The 23,839-nt window shown below is 39.2% G+C and overlaps 1 long non-coding RNA gene across 18 annotated transcripts in view; it reads right to left on the reverse strand.

Annotated features, from left to right (window-relative positions):
• Nucleotides 1-23,839, reverse strand: part of LOC149119571 (uncharacterized) — a 150,698-nt gene that overhangs the window by 125,530 nt on the left and 1,329 nt on the right. For all 18 annotated transcript variants that reach the window (XR_016228288.1, XR_016228291.1, XR_016228294.1 and 15 more), the window contains exon 2: nucleotides 4,159-4,278. This is a non-coding gene — a long non-coding RNA (uncharacterized LOC149119571). The remainder of the gene's footprint in view (nucleotides 1-4,158; nucleotides 4,279-23,839) is intronic.

Below are 23,839 nucleotides of genomic sequence, written 5' to 3' on the forward strand. Positions count from 1 at the left end.
GAATACACAGGCACATGAGGGTTTCAGACCAGGAAAGCTATAAAGAGGAATTTCATACCCTGCTCTGCTTATCCACAAGGTGGAGAAAAAGAGAGCCCCCTCCCCTTCACTAGGCATTTTATTAGCTTCAAAAAGGGAGTGGTTACATAGTACTGACCCCAGATCCCAGCTAAGGGGAAGTGCATCTTGATGATAGGATTACATGGGGTGGGGTAGGTGTGGCCTCCAGCTCATGAACTTAATCTCCCTGAATTCTTCCACATCAAAACCACTCAAGGCAAGACTGAGCATCAAGATATTATATATGGGGGGGGGGGGGGGATGATTGGCTTGCTTCATGTCAGACAAATGGACTCAGATTTTGGTGATTCTATAATAAACTCTGATTGTCCAAACACTGTGATTTCTTTGGAAGCAAATCCCAATCATCACATAATTTTAACCTGAAACAGCTCTTTTACCCAGAAACAGTTCGGTATTTGTGAAACAGACAATTCTCTCTCTCTCTCTCTCTCTCTCTCTCTCGATATGGTCATGTTATTACTGCTGAAAACATTTTTAAATTACCCCTTAAGATCTTAAAGCATCCAGGAAGTGTTTATACTTACTGAACTCTCTCATAATGGTATATGCATTTTGCTGCCATTTCTTCATTTTAAAATTTTTATTTTAAAGGAGAGGGACAGAGGGAGAGACAGAAAGACAGACGGAGAGAGATTTTCTATCTGCTGGTTCACTCCCCAAATGCCCACAAAAGCAAAGGCTGGGACAGGCTGAAACAAAGGTCTTGGAACTCAGTCTGGGCCTTCCACATGGGTGGTTGGGACCTAAGTACTTGAACCACCCACCATCTGCTGCCTCCCAGGCTGGACTTAGCAGGATGCTGGATTGGAAGCAGAAGAGACAGGACCGAAACCAGACACTTTATCATGGGATGCAGGTCTCCTAAGCAGGGACTTAACTGCTGCTACAAAGGCAAGCCCCTGCCATTACTGCTTCAGTATGTAGAATCAGCATTTAAATTAAGGGTCATCCATTGTGATTGTGTGATATGTCTTTAGTTTCTCTTTCTTTCACACAAACACACAAATACAGACACTTAATCTCTAGATTTCAACAAATGAAAGTAGTACTCATCCTGTTTTAGAGAGGAAGAAACTGGCTTTCAGAAGTTAAGTAAATTTGCTCAATGTTAGTAGCTAGTAATAGCAGTGCCAAAGTGAACCAGTCCTGCCTGCTTGCATTGATCCTTCCCTACAGCTTGTTACTGCTTTATATTGTTCCCACTTTTATTTCTTCATTCTTATTTAGCTTATTAATTTCCTGCCTCCTTCTTTCTAAAAGATGATCATATATGCCCATGTTCATTCTGAAATCATACAATTGATTCTCCAGATCCCAGAGGAGACATACCCAAACATGTTTGTACCCTTCCACAGTAAGTCACAGAGTGAGGGAAAGTTATTTTATTCTTGCTTGTTTGCTAACATCAGCACCTTTTTGAAATTTCTCAGTGAAGATTTGGCTCTATGGATTTCATAGCAAAGTTTCAGTCATTTCATCACTACCAACAGATTGGTTGAAGAACTCTTCCTAATTGTTGAGGTTATCACAAGTAGTCAGTCTTTGTTTTCTGAGAGCTAAATGCCAAATCTCCCTTCCACTCCCTCAAAGAAAGAACATACACAAAAGGAGCATGTTCCCACTGTGAGGAGTCAGACAGGTCAGTAGGTAGTCAGATTGGTCATGCTGAAAAATGAGGAAATGAGGAGTCCCTCTAAGAGTACAAAATGCTTGCTTCCCCCAAAAGTCATTTTTAGCAAAATCAAGGTGTCAAATCCCACTGCATGTTTCTCCCAAAAATTGCCTTCAGCAAGACACAAGTGCTCATCCCACTCTTCTGAGTTTCTAGTTTTATCATGAGAACAGAAAAAAGTTACCTATCCCACCCTTCCAATAGCTCTTTCGTTTTATCATAAGCAAGCCAGACAGGGCAAATAAGATTATAAATCAGGTCTTTTGATAATGGATTTTGTCCCCACCTTGTAAGTGATTGCTAGCTGATTGCGAGGATTTTTTTCTCCCCAAATTACGCATAAAAGCCCCATTACCAGCAGCCTCTTTGGGTTTTGCCTCTCTTGTAGCCCTACTCCTGGCTATTTGGCCAGGAAGTCTCTGACTTAAATAAATATTGCTTTTTCTCTCTGCCCTGTCTGCCTAGAAAACCTTCTTCCATGTGACACAAAGAACTGAGGTAATCTTTTCTCTACCACCATTTCATCCATAACACCACCAATACAGCAATTCTAAAAACAGAAAAGGACTATGATTTTTTTCTTTGGGGAAAAGAAATTGTAGATCAAATGATCACATCAAAAATAATCTCTTTTACATACAGCCTTTCTTTTAAACCAACTACAATCTTACATGATTTTTGGCAACAGATGTCAGAATTGCTTTAATAAGAGATAACATTTTGTCATAGGGTTCTCGTGGAATAGGCACAGATTGATTTTTCAGCCTTTTATATATATATAGGATAGATTTAAGTCCTCCTAGAACTCTAGCCTGTTTATTCTTTTCATTGTCATTTTATGTTAGAGTAGAAAAGTAGTCCTTTAAAGTGTACATATGAGAGAAGTTATCAGCATGAATAGTTAAGGAATATCTAGGCTCATACAATGTATGAGAATAGTTCAAGAGGTTATTGAAAAAAACTGAGTTAAAATATAATTTAATTTTCATGAAAGAACTTTTGAAATCCATGTATAATTTTTAAAAAAAAGTTTATGGAAAATGCATATTCTAAAAAATGTATGCATGTATTTCTGATTTTTTTGCACCAAAATAAATTTATCTTTTAATTTTTTCATAAACTCTTCAAGTTCTCTTATGTAACCTATAAAACCAGGACAGAGTTTACCAATAGCTCTTCAAGTGTGGAATACAAGATTGGCCCACAACATCAGCTGGGTGGATTTTCTTTCAAGCAAAGCACACAAAAAAAGTATACCATCGTCAACACATGGATCTTTATCCTTTCTTCATACTGGTAGAGTTTGAACTTTTATGTAAACTTGGTAGGTGTTCTTATGCCTGTCTGCACATCCATTCCAAGAGGCCTTTTGGACTGTCCAGGAGGAATTGTGAAGACCTCAAGAGCTCTAACTTTTCAGAATATAATCATATTTAAAATGAACACACCTGGAAGCCATAGCCTTGTTGAAACAATGAAGGGTGATGGTTACAATTAATAGACTTGAAAAATGTCATGATGTTAAATTTGAAAAGCTTTCTGAGATTGGTCCAACCAGCACGAAGGTCCATGTGATGGCAACCTCACAGAGGCTAACCTTTGCTGAAACTGTCATAAATCTTTTTTCTGTTCTAGGCTTATAAACATAGAAATCAATGGAGCTACTTCATGACTTAGAGTTTGCTTCCTCATTAGCTTATTTCTAAGTTCCAGATCATCAGGTGTAATGTTGAAATTCAGTTGACTCACCAGACCCATGGGTTTAATTCAATCAACCACAGTTCCAAAATATTTGACAAGTTTCCAGAAAGTTCCAAAAAGCAAAACTTAAATTTTATGGACACCAAATACTACAGTAAATCCATATGAATGAAGTGACAGGGCCCTACCATCCTGACCCTCCCTGCTTGCAACACTGTAAGGGAACAGGAGGGATTTAGGGATAGGGAAGCCACATAGGGTGAGCAGTGAGAGGCAACAGGAACAGGCACAGGCACCTAAAAGCTGTGGATCTAACTTCCAAATCTGGCTTCTGGGTCAGCAGGAGAGGCCCTCAGGCAGTTAGAATTCCCAGACTGGACTCCTAGATCCAGCTTCCAGAGGGTCTGGATCCGGTTCCAGGAGCAGGATCAGGTATCTGCCTTCCAGTCTTTGCTTGTGGGGGTGGGACCAAATGCCTGACTTTCAGTTTGGGGGACCTGTATAGTCATTCTACTAACCCCCTGCCCCCTGACACTTGCATTGGGAAGCTTTGGTGATCAGATTGGCTGGCCTGTCTGTGGTATGCACACTGCCATCTCTCCTGGGTCATGTCAGCCACATTGCCTGTTTTCCATTGCTATCACACACTACCTGAAGCTGGATACTTTGTAAAACAAAACCAAACAATGAGGCTTATTTACCTCAGAGTTTTGGGGGCTGATAGCGCATGATCAGGCAGTCCCATTGGTTCAAACTCTGGTGAAGGGCCATTTGGCTGTGTCACATCATGGTGGGAGAACATGAGGGAAGGAGAGATCACACTGAAAGACAAAAAGAGGTAATCAAGGGTCAGCCTGGCTCTTTTATAATAACTCACTCTTCCAGGAACTGGAGCCACAGGAGAGCTAGGTTAGTCCCTTCCTAGGGCAGCACTTCCAATGATCTAATTACCCTGCTGTAGATCCCACCTCTTTATGGTCCCACCACCTCCCAACATTGTCAGAATGAGCATCAAGCTTCCAACACATGAATCACTGGGAGACACAATGTTCTCAAATCATAGCATGATTACAAAAAGACAAACACTGGATGACTACACTTATATCAGGTATTAAGATTAAACTTATAAAAACAGAAAGTAGAGTGACGGTCATTAAGGTATAAGGAAAAAGAAACAGTTTTTTTGTTCAATGGGTGGAAGACTTTTAGTAATGCAAGATGAAAAAACTCTAGATATCTGCTATACAAAATTATGCCTATGGTCAATAATAGTATACTTTCAACTTAAAAATGGTTAAGAGGGTATATTTATAGCATGTTTTTCTTATCACACACACAAAAATTGTGGTTGATTAGTGTGGAAGATATGGAACTGCATCTTACAGACATTCCTTCATGTTAGAACTTACTGCCCAACCGTATGGAGTGATTTCTGCTGGCTGCCTCCTTTTGTTAGCTCCTACGGAAGCTTAGCTGCACAGTGGCTCTTAACCTTAAGTTAAACTCCATCAGACAACCAATATCCCCTGACTGAATGATGCAGGGTTTAGAAGCACAAACATTTCAGCCTGATTGCAGAGACTCTGAGAATCAGTCCAGTGCTTCTAAGTTGGCAAAGGCCTCATGGGAACTTTCATACATTCTTTACTTCCTCTTTGCTCAAATATGCTTCCTCTCACTGCCTTACACAGAAATTGATCTCTGTCTGATTATTGAGAAACCAATCATTGACAATGCAAAATTGAATGTTATGGTTTTGGAGTCCCTATTGATGGCTACAAAACAGTCTATTCTGGTAGATCTTGAATGCAAATGTCAAACTGTCTCCATCTGCTAGGCATACATCCATCTCTTCTATATATGCAGTGAAAACTTTCAAGTGTCTTTTATACACTGCATGCTGTTCTTTGTCTCTATAAGGAATGTCTAAACTCAGAAGAAAGAAGTATTTATGTGGAAAGAAACTATGGAAGGAGAAAGCAGAAATAGACTATTAAATAAACTCTACAAAATTGATGCTATATAGAGGCACAGACTTACTATGGTAACAGTTAGAATGAAAAGAATTGGCATGAAAGAAGGAGTTATTTTTGACAGAAAAAAATAACAAAACATGGTTACTGACAGCATGGTGGTATATCCAGAGTCCCTTGAAAAGAAAGAACTAAGATGCATCATGTATGCACATAAACAGAATCCTACATAGTTGTCAGTCAATCTCTGTAGTTTGCTTTAAATATTTTGAATGCTTAGTCATTAAAAAATATATTTGATGCCTTGATAATGATTCTAGTTCTAATACATAATTTTTTTTTTTTTTTGACAGGCAGAGTGGACAGTGAGAGAGAGAGACAGAGAGAAAGGTCTTCCTTTTGCCGTTGGTTCACCCTCCAATGGCTGCCGCGGCCGGCGCGCTGAGGCCGGCGCACCGCGCTGATCCGATGGCAGGAGCCAGGAGCCAGGTGCTTTTCCTGGTCTCCCATGGGGTGCAGGGCCCAAGCACCTGGGCCATCCTCCACTGCACTCCCTGGCCACAGCAGAGGGCTGGCCTGGAAGAGGGGCAACCGGGACAGAATCCGGCGCCCCGACCGGGACTAGAACCCGGTGTGCCGGCGCCGCTAGGCGGAGGATTAGCCTAGTGAGCCGCGGCGCCGGCTCTAATACATAATTTTTAAAAAGATTTTGAAAGTCAGAATTAGAGAAAGGGAGAGACAGAGAGATCTTCCATCTGCTGGTTTACTTCCCCAATGGCCTCAACTGCCAGGGCTGGCCCAGGCCAAAGCCAGGACCCAGGAGCTACATCTGGGTCTCCTATGTGGGTGGCAGGGCCCCAAGGATTTCAGCCATCCTCCACCGCTTTCCTAGGTGTATTACAAGGGAGCTGAATTGGAAGCAGAGCAGCTGGGACTTGAACAGGCAATGATATAGGATGCCAGCACTTCAGACGGCAGCTGAACCCGCTGAGCCATAGCACCGGCCCCACTAATACATAATTTTAAAAATTCTTGGATCTTCTTGTTGGTTGGTTGGTTGTGGTTAAATCACTATGAGGCTACTTCCTAAAATTCATGGAATTTGAAATTCAAAGGTTATTTTAGTGCAAAAAATTTTGGAAATCCATGCAGTTTTTTTTTCATAATACATATTTTCCACTAACTTTTAAAAGAACCCTTATATGCATGAATTTAAAATTTTTCTGCACCAAAATAAACTTACCTTTTAGTTCCATCTTCTCATGAAGTTTCTGAAGCATGCTCATATTTTTCATTTTTATTAAATACCCTGTCTTCCACTAATATCCCACATGCAACCACTGTAGTGATAGTAAGACTCCAAGTCTTAAGCATCATCTTGTTGAACTGTCCAAGCAAATTGATTCTTTTATATTCTCATTGTTATTTTTCTTTCTTCTTACATTCTCTCCAGTATTCTCTTCATTACAATTAACTTCAACATCTACTATATTTTAAGATTTTGTTTTCCATGATCTAGTTATAGCAGCAAAATTTTAGCTGCATGATCTTAATAACATATCCTTTGAACTGTGTCAATCTCCAACCGAACTTTGTAACTACCAATGTTTGTAAACACTTGAACCTGACCTTTTCCAGTGCCTTGCCAGACACAGTGCTTTCCCTCACTGGAAAAGTCTACAAAAAGTAGCATCAACAGCAAGAGGTTGAATTCTTTTCTCCCTTGCTGAAATGCCAAAAATATTTTCAAACTCTATTTTGAAGGTTTGAAGTGACACCTGATTTTCATACAATCTAAATGAGCTTCATCTCATTTTTGTACAAACTGAGAATCTGATGTGACTGCTCTTCAGCTCTTCAGTGGACCCAGGGTGAGCTAATGTGCACCAGGCCAGAGAGATGGTGTCAGGAAGGTCCAGACTAATTTGGAAAAACTTGAACAGAAGGTTATCCCAGGTCAAGTCCAAGTTTATGAACTCTAGCCCAGCAACTTTGAAACCAACTGGGCACTCATGCATATGGGTGCCCCAAATGGAAAAGATCCCCAGACTGAAACCACCAACCAGAAGTCAAAGAAGGAGCAACTGCAAACCCCAGCGGAATGATGGACACAGCTGGGAGCCCAGCAACAGCTGGTCTCTGTTAAGTGGAAGTCAGACTGGAGACATGGGCTAATTGTGTTTCTTAGGGAATTTATTTCAAACATTTTTATTTATATATGGTGAACAAATTTCATATATTTTGTATATACAGATTTAGGAGCATAGTGATACATGCATTTCAGGGACTTTAAGTCAGTTTGTTTTTGTTATTTGTAGCTGCTTGTTACACAGTAACTTGGGTGGAGGCAAATACAATACAAGGGCTCAAAGGAAAATGATGCTTCTCTTTCATACTTTATTCTGCACAAATAAATAAGTTGCTTGTTGTTTCTGAAGTTTAACCCCATTTCTTGTTTAGGGGCCCTCTATGCATGGGTACCATGTTAGCTGTGGTTCTCACTGTCTTCCTTTAGCTCTGGACTGAAAGAGCTTTTTAGGGGATAGTTGGGGAGCTGATTTCCTATCACATAAACATAAAACTCATTTTCAGAAATGTTATCTTCTTTAAAATGGGATTATTTTCATCATCTCATAGTTCAAATATCTAACTTCAGATAGAATAAACTATGTAAGGAGCCACAGGAATATCTGTATGTTGAAAGACTTCATGCTGCATTAAAAAAAAGGAAATAAAGTAGTAATATAACACAAAAAAAAACAAATCTTTTAATTATACTTTTCCATAAACTTGCAAAGTAACCTGTACTTATATTTAGTCCTCAGATTTTTGTTGTTTGTTGTTTTAGGTTTCCTTTTTGGGGGGTGGGGGCATCTTACCAAAAGTTATTCTAAATTCAGCAACATTTTAAAGCACACTTTCCTTGTGTTAACTGTTAGATCATGCATGACATCCACAAGATAATGTTTAAAAACATGTTTGGCAAATTATTTATCCCACTCTTTGTCATACATAAGGGCATAAAGCCACAATTTCTTCTCAGATTTCCATGGCCTCTCAGGGGTTCACAGCTTGGAGATGGGAACCATTTTTAAAGATACTGGAAACTTGGGCCAATGGTGTGTCAATTTTGCTTATTTTGTTTTGTATTGTTGACAAGTTTACTATTACAATTTTATTAATGATAATGATAATGATAATGATCGGAGATGTTTTAGATTTTATTCAGTTCTTATTGGAAATAGACAAAGCAAAAATACAAATACAAGCATACTTTAAACAGTTTGTGGAAAATGGAATTCAAAGAAATTTCTTCTATGGGGGTGACAGGCATGTTGACTAGCTTTATTTTTTTTAATTTTTTAAAAAGATTTATTTGTTTATTTGAAAGGCAGAGTTACAGAGAGGCAGAGGCAGAGGCAGAGAGAGAGAGAGAGAGAGGGAGAGGTCTTCCATTAGTTGGTTCACTGCCCCAGATGGCTACAAGAGCCAGAGCTGAGCCAATCCAAAGCCAGGAGCCAGGAGCTTCCTCCAGGTCTCTCACGTGGGCACAGGGGCCCAAGGACTCGGGCCATCTTCTACTGCCTTCCCAGGCCATAGCAGAGAGCTGGATCATAAGTGGAGCAGCCGGGACTCAAACCAGCATCCATTTGGGATGCTGGCACTGCAGGCGGTGGCTTTAACTGCTACGCCACAGAGCCAACCCCTAGACTAGCTTTTTAAGATGCTGGTTAGGATGCCCATGTTCTGCATTGAATATTTGGGTTTCATACTTTTCTCCAGCTCCTGACCCTGCCTCTTGCTCTTGTAGACTATGAGAGACAGTAGGGACAGTTCAAGTAGTTGGGTTTCTGCCAATCACATGGAAGATGTGGGTTGAATTCCTGACCCCACTTCAGCCCCCTGGTGATTGCTGGCTTTGCAGAAGATAAAATGTAAGAACAGATGGGAGTTATTTTTCTCTCTCTCTCTCAAGTAATTTTTTTAAAGATGTATTTGTTTATTTGAAAGACAGAGATACAGAGAGAGGAGAGAGAGACAGAGACAGAGACAGATCTTCCATCCGCTGATTCACTCCCCAAATGCATGCAACAACTTGGACTGGGTCAGGCCAAAGCCAGAAGCCAGGAGCTTACCCCTGGTCTTCCATATGTGTGAAGGGACCCAAGCAATTGGACCATCATCTGCTGATTTCCCAGGCACATTAGAAGGAAGCTGGATTGGAATTGGAGCAGCTGGGACTTGAACTAGCACCCATATGGGATACTGACACTGCAGGCTGAGGCTTAACCTTCTATAACAGTGTCTGACCTTGAAGTAATTTTTTAAAAAGATGTTTATTCGGGGACAAAACAGTTATTGAAATTCGTACATAATATTTTCATAATATTCATTTCCCATGAACTATTTTAAGACATCTATAAAGTTAAATTCACTTTCATATGATAGGATTTATATCCAATGGGAATTTTCTGAAAAATATCATCTATTTTTAAAAATTAATGAGATAAGGTAGATTTATGATACACTGCAACATTATAGATTCTAATTATTTGTGTTTTTCATATACCTTCTGAGACATTGTTGAATGATCAAGGGTTCCCAAGTAATCCCACCCTCTGCAACCAAACTCCCTCTGAAAGTGATCCCAGGCCATCTTCTGGTTTCACAGGTCACTTGGTCATTTCAAAATGGCCTAATTGATCTAGTATATTAGTATATTATCCTTCAGGCTACTAATTTATAACCAGCAAACATTGTTCTTTCACCTTGATCTAATCAATGAGAGCACACATTTATGTCATGCGGTTTTAGGCATTTGATGAGTTAGTTGGGGAAATAGGAGGGGACTTGAAAAAGTTCATAGGAATGTATATTATGAAAAAAATCTGCACATGGTTTTCAAAAGATATTTGCAACAAAATAAATTTATCTCTTAATTTCATTTTCCCACGAAAGTTTTGAGCTCCCTTCATTGGTAGATTCCTCTAGTATTGTGATCAGCCTGAAAATACCTAAGAAGGCTGAGTCTAAAATTTACTTGTAACTACATGCAACAGTAGCCTTTTTTCTGCTTGTGTCTTTATGTAGTTAATGATTAACATCAAAGGATTTTGAGCAGAGTGAAAAAAAAACCATTAAATATATTATGTGAATCAACATCTGTAACCTACTGGCAACCAAAAGCTATAACTCCCACTGTGATGACATAAACTCATATGAACACAGTAAGTATATTTTAATTAAACTATTCCTTCAAATTTCTTATTGCACTTTAAGACAGTCATGATCTATCTAAACAATAGACTGTGATATTTATAGATTGTTTTCATTTTATCTCCTGGAAGACTCTGGGATTTTTTAATGAACCTAATAAGAAGTCATAGTTATGTTTGAAATAGCTGGAATCAAACTATTCTAATGGAGGTGGTTTTATAAATATATGGTAACACAGACTAAGTCCAAAACTCTCCTTTTAAGTTACTAAAAGAGGTTATCAATTCAGTGTCACATTAGAATTTCTTCTGTTAGAACCTTTTATTAAGATTATGAGGGGGGATTCTAGATGAAATTAAAAGGTGAGTTTATTGGGAAAGGCATTGTGACACAGTTGGTTAAGCTACCTCTTGGAATGTCTGCATCAAATATCAGAGTGCTAGTTCAGATCCTGGCTACTCTGCTTCCAATCCAGCTCCATGCTATTGCATTTGGGAAGCTGGAGGACAAGGGAGCACATTGCAGGTAAACAGGATCTAAGGGGCATTTGCTAGAGTGATGTTTTTTATTTCCTCTTTCTCTTTCTGGAATCATTGATAAAATAATTTTATGATCCTGTGATAGGAAAGATCATGGTGTAGTGAACCAAATATTTTATGTGATCTAGATAATTATTAGTTAAAAACAGATGGTCAATTAATCAAAGTTTTGATTCACAATTATGCTTGACATAAATATATGATAAGCAAAAGTAATAATTACTGATATCAAGAGATTTGAAGCATCATTTGCAAGGATAATAATACATAAAATACTTACACATATGTGTTAGCTTTGTATTGCTACCATATCAAATTATCATAAATTCAATGACATAAAACAGTTTTACTGATCATCTTACAATTTTGTAGTTCAAAAGTCTAGTGTGACGTGGCTGAGTTCTCTACTAAGGTCCTATAGGCTGAATTCAAGCTGTCAGCCAGGGGCTTCAAGGCCAATTTGAGGCTTGGGTTCTTTTCCAAATACACTATTAGTTGGCAGAATTTACTTCCTTGTCATTTTAAGACTGGGGGCCCATTTTCTTTACAGTTTTCAGGAAGGGGTGGCTCTTAGCTCTTAAAGACTTATTGGACACCTCACAATATGGCACTTTATTCCTTCTTCCTTTAGGTCAGTAAGAGCACATCCAAACTCCACTATTCTGCTGCTTACTTGATTGAGTCAAGGCTACATAGATAGTCTTAGTATCTTAAAGTGAACTGAATCAGGACTTTAATTCTCTCTGTGAAATTTCCTCCCTGCAAGACATACATCAAAGTTTGATTGAATAACCAGGAGGTTAGAATCTTGGGGGATCATCTTTACAATTTTGCCTATCAGCATAAAATGCAAATCAACAATAAATCAGGAAATATGATGTACGTACTTAGGATGAAATGTGCAGGATGATTGGTTTGAATAGAATAAATTTAAAAAGAAAACTTTTATTATGCAGATTTTGCATAAAAGTTTGAAAAACTTTAAATATCAAAAATAAATAGTGAATTCTGCATATTCCCTGTAGGACCAAATAGGAAATAACAAGTCAGTTATATGGGACATAGTGTCAGTGTAACATCCCTTACAACTTCCTGTATTTGAGCTAAGATATTTTTCTTAATTATATGATAGATGAGTAAATATAAGTAGGAAGCTTGTGAGATTTAAATCTTAAATTAATTCATAAAATGAGCTTACATCATTTTCTGTCCAGATGTATTGACTTGCCTCCCTCTTTTTCCCACAGACCAATTATGTGCACATATGCATACAAATGTGGACACATATGCATACAACTACACAAACATCCACATATATTAAGTAGAAGACAAAAGGCATTTCTTAGCCCACTGATTAATTACATAGCTATAGCAAAGTATCAAATGTGCAGAATCATTGAATTATATTAATAGTGTTATTTTAATAAACATTACACTTCTTTGCTCATCTAAAAAAATCTGTCACCTAAGACTTTTTTAGGTGGCTAGCATAATCTAGAATAGGAAGATAATTTATGTGTCTCCTGAGAAAACAAGGAAAGTTGGGCATTGAAGGAATGTTCTAGAAGAGCAATGCGAAGAGAATTTGAAATTTTTCAGCTTGGCAACATCATTGAAACAACATCATGACTCATTTAGCCATGAAAAATTTATTAGCTATCATTAAAATAAGTTTGAAGACTGAAATATAATCTGCCTCCAAATTAAGAAGAAACAAGTAGCAAAGAAGCAACCATCAATTAATTAGAGGGTAGTGCGATCACTAAAACCTCAGTAGATTGTCGCTCCCCCTCTTCATGGAGGAACGACACTAAACCCTGCCTAGGCTTCATATCCGAGTCACGGCCCCATTATGTCGCTCCCCCTCTTCGTGGAGGAGCAACACAGGACCCTGCGCTGTTCTCTCGTCTGCTCGGCCCTCCCCGGGTTTGCTGCTGGTTCTTCCCGGGTTGGCTACTATCCCTTCCACCTCCGTGGAAGGGCAGTTCCCCCTGGCCGCATTCCCCACTTCCGCAGGGGAGCGGCACACCGCCGGCCGGCTCTCTGGGGGCTGCACGGGTTCCCTTAGATGTTCCCCATAGATGTTCCCGGTGCATGCCGTTTCTCTCCTCCTTTATAGTCCTTCTCTGCCAATCCCAACTCGGCTGCCCACACGCCGAGTACGCTGCTCTCCAATCAGGAGCAAGTCCTACAGTTAATTGGTTGAACTGGAGGCAGCTGTGCGGAAGCTGTTTACTTCTCTCCCAGCGCCATATTGTGGGAGAGCAGATGCATAGAATAAGTCTTAATTCGAGTAACTTAGTCTAGTCCGGATTGCTCCCCACAGATCCCCCTTTCTTTTTATTTTTGGCGTTGATACGCGCCTGTCTTCGGTGTCCCGCGGCACACACTAGAGTTGCCACAGGCTCTTACAAGTCCTATCCATCAGGCAAACCGAATCCGGGTCCTCTCTTCGCCATGTTGTGAGGAGGTTTTTAGGCGCTGATGCGTGCCTGTGTTCGGTGCCCTGCAGCGCATACTCTGCTCTGCTAGAACTGCCTGCAGGTGTTTACAAAACCTATCAGGCAAACCGAATCCAAGCCTTCTCATTGCCGTATTGTGGGGGAGACTTATTAGTGTTGGTTTGTGCCTATCTTCGGTGACCTGCAGCTCATACTCTGGTCGAGCTTTGCTGGCGCTTACCGCCTTAAATCAGGCAGACCGAATCCAAGCCTCCTAATTGGCATGTTGAGGGGAGGCCTTATTTTTCTCTATTTCTCTATCTCCGGGCATTTCTATTTCTCCCATTTTACTTCTGTCTGCCAACATTCCTATTTCTCTTTTACTTCTAAACTTCTGTTTCTCTTATCCCCGCAGCTTTCCGGCACCTCGCCCCGCCGGCGGGTTCCCGGCTCTGCGCCGCTTCAGCCCGCGCGCCTCTCTCATCTGCGCAGCTTCCCGGCTTTGCGCGGCTCGGCTTTGCGCGCTCCGCGGTCTCCACGCTTAACCCTTTCGCGTCTGAACCACGGCCTACGCCAGCGTTCCCTATCTATTCACGTCCCGTGCTCTCTCTGCACGCGGCGGCTTCCGCGAGTAACACAGCGTAGCTTGCGTCTCCGCCACTAGGATTCAATCTAAGTTCCCCGGGCTAGCCTGGCGAATTCAACCCAGCGTACGTCTCCGCCCCACGATTTGGCTTCCCGTCCTTTGCTCCCCGGGCTAATCAGACGGATCCCAATCTGGCTTACGTCTCAGCTTCTGGTTTCAACTTTTCGCCCCCTATTCCCGGGCTAACCTGAGAACCCCAAAGTGGCTTTCGTTTCCGCCTTGGCCTGCCCCCCGCGGCTTCAATTTCCCTAACATTTTTCTCTACCCGGTATGTTTCCCCAAGCTTTCCTCCAACGATATTCCTCCCTCATTTCTCCTGGCCTCTCCCCACAGTCCGCGTCCGAGTCTGTTTGTTCTAGCTTTCACTTTCGCTTTCGACCTTAGAGATTCCTCCCAGCTTCCCCCCGTAGTCCGTATCCGAGTCTATGCCTAGGCTTTCAATAGCTTCTTCCGGCACCTTTTTCGTCCGGCTTTTCCCTAGGCTGTTTGCTAGTCTCTCTCTCCGGTATTTTCCCTCGGCTGTTTGCTAGTCTCTCTCTCCGATATTTTCCCAATTCTTCCCGTTTCTTCCCGTTTCTTCCCTCCTAAGTTTGCTATCCGTCCTAGGTTTTCTATCCGAATCACGTTTCTTCCCTCCTAAGTTTTCTATCCGTCCTAGGTTTCCTATCCGAGTCAGGTTTCCTATCCGAGCTAGGTTTCCTATCCGAGTCACGGCACCATTATGTCGCTCCCCCTCTTCATGGGGGAACGACACTAAGCCCTGCCTAGGCTTCATATCCGAGTCACGGCACCATTATGTCGCTCCCCCTCTTCATGGAGGAACGACACTAAACCCTGCCTAGGCTTCATATCCGAGTCACGGCCCCATTATGTCGCTCCCCCTCTTCGTGGAGGAGCAACACAGGACCCTGCGCTGTTCTCTCGTCTGCTCGGCCCTCCCCGGGTTTGCTGCTGGTTCTTCCCGGGTTGGCTACTATCCCTTCCACCTCCGTGGAAGGGCAGTTCCCCCTGGCCGCATTCCCCACTTCCGCAGGGGAGCGGCACACCGCCGGCCGGCTCTCTGGGGGCTGCACGGGTTCCCTTAGATGTTCCCCATAGATGTTCCCGGTGCATGCCGTTTCTCTCCTCCTTTATAGTCCTTCTCTGCCAATCCCAACTCGGCTGCCCACACGCCGAGTACGCTGCTCTCCAATCAGGAGCAAGTCCTACAGTTAATTGGTTGAACTGGAGGCAGCTGTGCGGAAGCTGTTTACTTCTCTCCCAGCGCCATATTGTGGGAGAGCAGATGCATAGAATAAGTCTTAATTCGAGTAACTTAGTCTAGTCCGGATTGCTCCCCACAGTAGATTACTTCATTCAAATAATTATCATGGTGGCAATATGTCTAATGTATTTTGTGTCCTGATGGAATTAATTAATAAACTAATTACTGTTAAATTCAATGGACTGGTAGCAGTTGGAAAAGACTGGAAAATCATACTGATTCAAGTATATAAAAAATTGCTAGAATTCTCTGAAGACATAGAAGAGACTTGGATTTGCGTTGTTAAAGTGATCTGAGGGAAAAATGATTAAAAAAAAAGTGACTTAAGTCTCCATTTCCATCAAATTAATTCTGTGATCCGTCAGATTAATTTCATTTTTCTAACCAAATAATAAAATATGATTTACACTTCTCATACATTATAGCTTTCTCAAAATTCTAAAGTAGAGACGAAGCAAGGGAAGTAAATTGATTGGCACTAAAAGCAAAAAAAGTCAATAGTACATAGAATATAGGCATGTTATGACGCAATTACATGCAGATACTGTGACAGCAAAGGCCAGAAATAACAAGTTTCAATTTTTAGGCTAATTCTGTAGTAAATAATGATAAATGATAACAAGCACTCAATATTCTGCAGACAACTTAAACACTGAACTTGAATTCAAAAGATTAGCTTTCAATGATTAGTGTCCCCATTTTACCCAGATGATCACTAAGAAAGAAAAATGTTTCTATAAAGTATCTGAGACTGACTGCTCATATTTATTATTTGACGAATGACTTAGAATATTTAAAACATCAGTGTTTATGGAAACTGGAAATATACAAAGAAAATCGATTAGCTTAATCAAAAGATGCAGTCAATCATTTATTTTGTAAATATAAATAACAAATAAAATACATACCTTGAGCAATTTAAAAGCTCACACAGACGTGTTCTATTTGGATAGTATTTATCATATATCCTTATGTACTAACATTTGTCATAGATTTCCTTCTATGTCTGTGTCACTTGAAGGGAGTCAGTCTCTTAGGTTCACTCAAGTAATCTATTCTCACAAAATACCACTGCAAAGAATACTTAAGCACTTAAGCTCTGTTTCAACAAACTGCACATAATGAACTATGGACCTTTAAGACTACCTATAGATAATCAAAATAATAAATTTTTGTCAAATTAATGAATGCAGTGTTTCTATAACACATGCAAATGTGTATCTTTGTACATGTGTTATGATAGCTATGTTTCTACTATATGGCAGAAGGCTAATAAAAGTGCTAGTTTAAACCTCTATACAAATACTTAGTAAGTAACTTAATACCACTGAGATACTGGACAATTTTTAAAATGTTTCTTTCAATTCTTTTTTAAGATTTATTTTATGTATTTGAAAGGCAGAGTGACAGAGAGAAGGAGGGAAAGAGTTAAAGATATCTTCTATCCATTAGTTCACTTCCAAAATGGCCAAACAACCAGGGCTGGGCCTGGTCAAAGCGAGGAGCCACGAACTCCACCTTGGCCTCCCATGTGGGTGGCAGGACCCAAATATTTGGGCTGTCTTCCACTGCTTTCTCAGAAGCATTAGCAGGGAGCTGGATTGGAAGCAGAGCAGCTGGGATTTGAACAAGTGCTCTGATATGGGATGCTGGCATCACAGGTAGCAGCTTAACCCACTGTGCCATAAGATGGGCCCCCTCAATTCATTTTCTTAAATGAAGAGACAAATAAGCTTATAATGAGAATTAAGTAGAAAAATTTTCATAAAGTACATGTTTCTTACATTTTCCATATAGTTGACATTAAATCAATGTACATCTAATGTGTTTATTGTGTGTATATAGGTATATACATATGCTATAAATAGATATGTGTGTATATAAAAAGATCAGAAAGCAATTAACCAACATATTAACAGAACAGTGTATATCTGATGGGAGTTTATATTTTTCTTTATATTTTGCTGAAAATTTCAATGATATACAGGTCTCATATATAATCAGAATAAATGACAACTATTTGCTCACTGGGAAAAACATTTTTAATCTGATACATTAGAGAGTGTGGTTATCAGGAATAATTTCCACATAACGAGAGCTTTTATATACTAGAATAATCTACTAAATTTGTGGGATTTTGCTTTTTGGAAACTTTAATGTTTTTCACATTTTAAATCCTGACTGATGACTGGAGAATAATCTTTATGTCTTCAGTGCTATAATAGTAAACTCAGTGGTTCTATTTATATACATTAAACCCTATTACCAAAGTTATGTTCTATAATCAACATATAATAAGCATAACTAAAATATTTGGAAAACTGGTATATTTTCCCCAAGGAGTTTTTTTTCATGGATTTGACTAACAGTATGAAAGCAGGTGGATGTACAACAAATCATGGATATTCATGTAAGATCAAATACACACACACAGTCCCTTTAACAAGATTGGTTCACTGAAAAAAAAAAAAAAAGCCACAGTCTTAAGATTAAAAAATAAGGAGACTATTTTAACTGGATTCCAGAGTATTTTAAATATAATTTAAGGCTGACTCCAATTTGATATCTGCATTTGCTCAACCACAAATAATAAAGGTTAAAGTTTGAAAATCAACACAGGCTAATATATAGGTAGAGACTAAATAAAGTAGTCCTACTCTTCCTTTTTGAACTAGAAAAAAATTACATTCAAATGCATTCTAAAATTCACAGCTACTGGAATGGGTGTTGTGGTGCAGTGGGTGAAGACACTATTTGTGACGCCAGCATCTGATATTGGAGTGCCTGGCACTGAGTTCTACCTCTGCTTCCCATCTAGCTTCTGTTAATATTTATCCTGGGATTCAACAGATGATGTCTCAAGTGCTTGGGTCCCCGCAACCCATGTGGAAGACCTTGGTTTGAATTCCTGGCTCCTGGCTTAAGTCTGATCCAGCCACAGTTGTTGCAGGCATTTGGGGAATGAACCAACAAGTGGAAGATGTCTTTCTTGCTCACCTTTCAAATAAACAGAAATACATAAATAACATTTTAAAAATAAAATTCACAACTAAAGACCATTAGTACTTACAAAAGTTCAAGTCTTTCTGGCTCTGACACTGCTGTCCTCATATCAACCTTGTATCATTTAATAAAAGTATTTGCCATCTTTAGCACATATTAGTACATCATTTAGTATTAACTAATATTGGAAGGATCATATATTATACTTACATTTATGTAAATGTGATTATTTCTTCGGGTTTTTATGCATATTTTATTTTGAAAAATTAATAAGATTTTATGAGTATAAAATGTATAACTTAATATATTTTCTCATTTGTCTTAACTTATGAAATATTTAAGATACAAATATGTATTCAGGATAATTTAATGAATACCCCTGTTATAAACACTAAAATTAAGAAATTAAACATTATCAATATTGCTTAAGCACCCTCTTGGCCTTTTCTTGATTATACCTCCTTTTTAGATCAACTTTCAAAAGAAAAGCATTTTCCTGAATTTTGTGTTAAATATTCCCATTTTGTTTTTAAATTATTACTACATAAGAATGTCCATAAATAATATATTGTATTTTATGTTTGTAAGTCCCATTTTTCTAGGATTTGACTTTTTCTTGATATCATCTTACAGCAATCCTTCATATTCACTCCAGGAGTTCTAATTTTTCACTGTCTCCACATTTATTGTCACATTATATATCTGCAGCACATTCTCAAAAATAAGGATATCTTCTGCTTTTCCAAAGTTTTTGTATCACAAAGGAGTGCTGCTAGGAGCATTCTAATTCTTCTCTCCATGTGCACAGATGCAACAATTAAGATACATACAATAATTAGGATACATACGCAAAAGTGCCTGCCTATTCTCACTCCCCTAACCACCAATTTGTCTTCCATTTCTGTAATTTTATTTTTTTTTAACATTTGAAAGGTTCATTTACTTATTTTAAAGGCACAGTTACAGAGAGAGTAAGAGAGAGAGATTCCATTGGCAGCTTCATTTCCCAAATAGCCACAACGGTCAGGGATGGGCCAGGCTGAAGCCAGGAGCTTCATCTAAGTCTGCCATGTAGGTACAGGGGCCCAAGGACCTGAGCCATCTTCTGCAGCTTTCTTAGGTGCATTAGCAGGGATCAGAAGTGGAGCAGCCAGTACTTGTACCAAAGCCAATATAGGATGCCAGCTTCACAGGAGGCAACTTAATCCACTACACCACAATGCAGGCCCTGATTTCTATAAATTTAACATTTTGAGGATGTCACCTGAATGGAATCAGATAGTATATGATATTTTGAGATTGATGTGGTTTTTTTTTCCTCTTAGCAGCATGCCCTTGAGATTCACTGAAATTATTGAATGTATCAGTATGGTTTTTTCTATAGTATGAATGTCCCACAGTTGCTTAAGCATTTACCTATTTTTAAAAATTATTTACTTACTTTTATTTTATTCAAAAGGCTAAGAGAGAGAGAGAGAGAGAGAGAGAGAGAGAATCTCCCATCTGCTGACTGACTCTCCAAATACCAGCAATAGTTGGGACTGGTCCAGGCCAAGGTCAGGATCCTGGAATTCAATGTGGGTCTAGCATTCGGTGATCCAAGTGCTTGAGACATCACCTGCTCTCTCCTAGGGTGTGTATTAGCAGAAAGTTGGGTTCAGGTGTAGAGCCAAACTCAAACCCAGGCACTCTGATAGGGGATGTAAGCATCCTAAGCAGCACCTTAACTGCTACGTCAAATGCCTGTCCCATCTAGGTTCCTGTGTTGTGAATTTAGATGAATGATTTGAAACTCTTCCTCTTTTCTAATGTATACAGCCTGTACTGTAAATTTAACTACCAACATTGCTTTAGCCGTACCCCACAAATTTTGAAATGTTATATTTTCATTTTAATTCAGCTTTCCTTTTTAATTTGAGACTTCCTCTTTGACACATGGATTATTTAGAAGTGTATTTTTTTTCAGTTTTAAAATACTTAACGTTTTACTGTTGTCCTTAAGTAGTTCAATTCCTTATAATTTAACAGTGATGTCCCTATTGCTGTGTTGCTTGTCAGACTGGTGTCCCTCTTAGCTGCTAGACGCCTCTCTCCTTTCCTTCTACATGGGACCCTACATCTGAGAACATAAACTGGCATGAAAATGCTTGCAGGCTTAGAATCACTGACTTCACCTTCTGCCCTATTTCTCTGAATTCCTATCCACTATATATCTCTTACGGACACTTCTGCCTCCTTCTGCTTTTATGGGCTCCTATGACGACACTGGGTCTTTACATATAATACAGAACAATCTCACTATCTTAATTTCAGCTTGTGAGTAATTTTAGTTCTGTCCCTCACAGCATTAGCATTTGATTGAATGTCCATATAATGGTAATCTTGGAAGATTTTTAGTACCAAATTAATGTTTACATACTAAATCATTTTTCATCATTTTACCTTTAACTACATCATTTTTATTTTTATACTTTCAATTTTTTAGAAAAATTTATTTAAAAAACAGATAGGGACAGAGAAACAGATATAGAAAGATCTCCCACCTACTGGTCCACTCCCCCAAGTACCCCCAAACAGACAGGACTGAGCCAGGCCAAAGCCTGAAATTCAATATGGGTCACCCATGTGAGTGGCAGGGACATAAGTACTTGAGCTACCACTGCTGGGTCCCAGGCTGCACATTAGCAGGAAGCTGGAATTGGGAGTGCAGCCAGGACTCAAACCCAGGCATTCCAACATGAGATGCTGGTAACCACTGCATGAAATGTCAGCCTTGGTAAGTCATTATTTTTAAAGTGAGTTTCTTGTATAGAGAGTACAGTTAGAGCACTTTAATTTTACCCATTCTTTCAATTTCTTTTAAATAGTGTTTAGAACATTTACATTTAACATAATTAATCATATGACAGAATTTATATCTTACACTTATAAACTAGGGTTTATATATGATACTTGCTTTCTGTTTATTCCTGGTTGTTTCTTTTTTTCTTCCTGTTTCTTCTTCCCCGCTTTCTTGTGAGTTAATACTTTTTAAATTCATCAATAATGTTTTGTGCATATCTCCTATAAGATAATTAACTGGTTTCTTAAGGCACTAAGATACACATACTTCTCAAAACCTATAAATATCAATATTTTGATTTTTTTCCAATATAGAATGTTTCTCAGAAATTAGGTCATTTTACTCTCTCCCTCAATCTTTAAAACTAGCTCTATGTACTGAGAATCATTTCACAAAATGCTATAATTTTTGCTTTCCGACATAAAGCATATTTTTAAAAATCAGAAGTCTGTTATATTTACCCGGATATTTATTCTTTCTTTCCCTCCATCGTTTCTTTTTTTTGCATGTTTCTAATACATAATACAATTGATTTTTCTTTATATTATGCTGTTGTAGTTTGACTAGATATGGTCTACCTTTAAAATTTATTTAAAATTATGCTTTACATTTGAGGACTCAGAACCATCATACCACATTCACGGGAGTAGCACAGAATACCTGCTGTACTGTAAATCCTCAAAGGTGCCAGGCAGAGCTCCTGGATCCTAGCTTCAGCCTGGCCCAGCCCTGGCAGTTGTAGCCATCTGGGGAGTGAACCAGCAGGTGGAGGATTCCCTCCCCCGACCCCGTCTCTCCTTTTCTCTCAGTAACTCTTTCAAATAAATAAATAAATCATCTTTATTTTTATTTATTTATTTTTTTAAAGACACACCTCTGGAGTCACTTTCCAAAGAACAAAGTCTTACTCTAAACAAGCTGCTACTCATAACTATGAATGGTGTGTTGAGTGTCAGCAACATTGAGTTCATTATACAATCCTTTGTAATAGTGTATGTGTTTGAGAATTTGTATAATAAGCCATTTTATTATTATCATTATGTCTTTCAATTTGAAAACTCAAATATAATGAATAAATTTTCAACAAAATATACATAATATACATGACTAAATAGATCCATAAAAATGAAAAAATTAATAGAACAATACAACTGAAACCATGTTTGTAGATCAAGCCATTCTCAAAAAGTTTGAGGCTCAGTTAGGTTTGAAGGCCAGTTATTCCTTACATTTATGAAAAAAAAATATGGTCACCATCTTATAAAAGTTCATCTAATGTGGGGAGCAACTCGGACTAGACTAAGTTACTGGAATTAAGACTTATTCTATGCATCTGCTCTCCCACAATAAGGCGCTGGGAGAGGAGAAAACAGCTTCTACACAGCTGCCTCCAGTTCAACCAATAAACAGCAGGACCTGCTCCTGATTGCAGGAGAGCAGCGTACTCGGTGTGTGGGTAGCAGAGTTGGGATTGGTGGAAGAGGACTATAAAGGAGGAGAGAGAGAACATGCACCAGGAACATCTAAGAGGAACATCTGAGCAGCCCCCGAGAAGCTCCCGAGAGAGCCGGCCGGCGGTGTGCCGCTCCCCTGCGGAAGTGGGGAAAGTGGCAGGGGGAACCGCCCTTCCACGGAGGTGGAAGGGTAGGTAGCCAACCCGGGAAGGACCAGCAGCAAACCCGGGGAGGGCCGAGCAGACAAAGGAACAGCGCAGGGTCCTGTGTCGTTCCTCCGCGAAGAGGGGGAGCGACAATCTAAAAGGCCCCAAATGATTTTAAATTACTCAAAAGACTTGTAAAACTAACATTTATTAATAGAACACCCAGATTAGGGCACTACAGGGAAAGAATACTTTAACCAAGGCTACTCACAATTAGGCAAATATTGTAAGGAAGCTTACAGCATAGTATTAGAGTGAATTAAATTAAGAAACACGCTGTGTATAGGAATACAAAGAAGATATAGCAGTTGTAATGTCTGCATAACAGACCGGAGAATCATCTGATCATTTCCAGAAGCATTAAAAAAAAGCCCTTCAACAACAATAATAGCAAAAACAAAACCAAAAATCACTAGTTTACAGTAAAAACGTAAACTACCACTGGAAGTGAATTTCCACTTTCTAAAACCATCAGAAAAATACATAAAGATGAAATGTTGGAATAATTTCTATGAAAGTAAGCAAAACAGAGATATATATTCCCAACTCCACTATTCAAAATTGGACAGGTAAACAAAGGCAAATAATAAATTAAATGAATGGATAATGAGAAGAGATATTATTCAGTGAAAATCTCATCATCTCCACATACAATGTCAGATGCCCACAAAAGACCAGAGCTCGTGAAATTATTGAGCACAGTACCCACCCTGTAGAAAACAAATTTTTTAGAACTGAAGTTACCTTAAGGCCGGCGCCGCGGCTCACTAGGCTAATCCTCCGCCTAGCGGCGCCGG

The sequence above is a fragment of the Oryctolagus cuniculus genome, chromosome X (assembly GCF_051225735.1).
Source record: "Oryctolagus cuniculus isolate XC-2025 breed Fujian yellow rabbit chromosome X, ASM5122573v1, whole genome shotgun sequence".
Lineage (NCBI taxonomy): Eukaryota > Metazoa > Chordata > Mammalia > Lagomorpha > Leporidae > Oryctolagus > Oryctolagus cuniculus.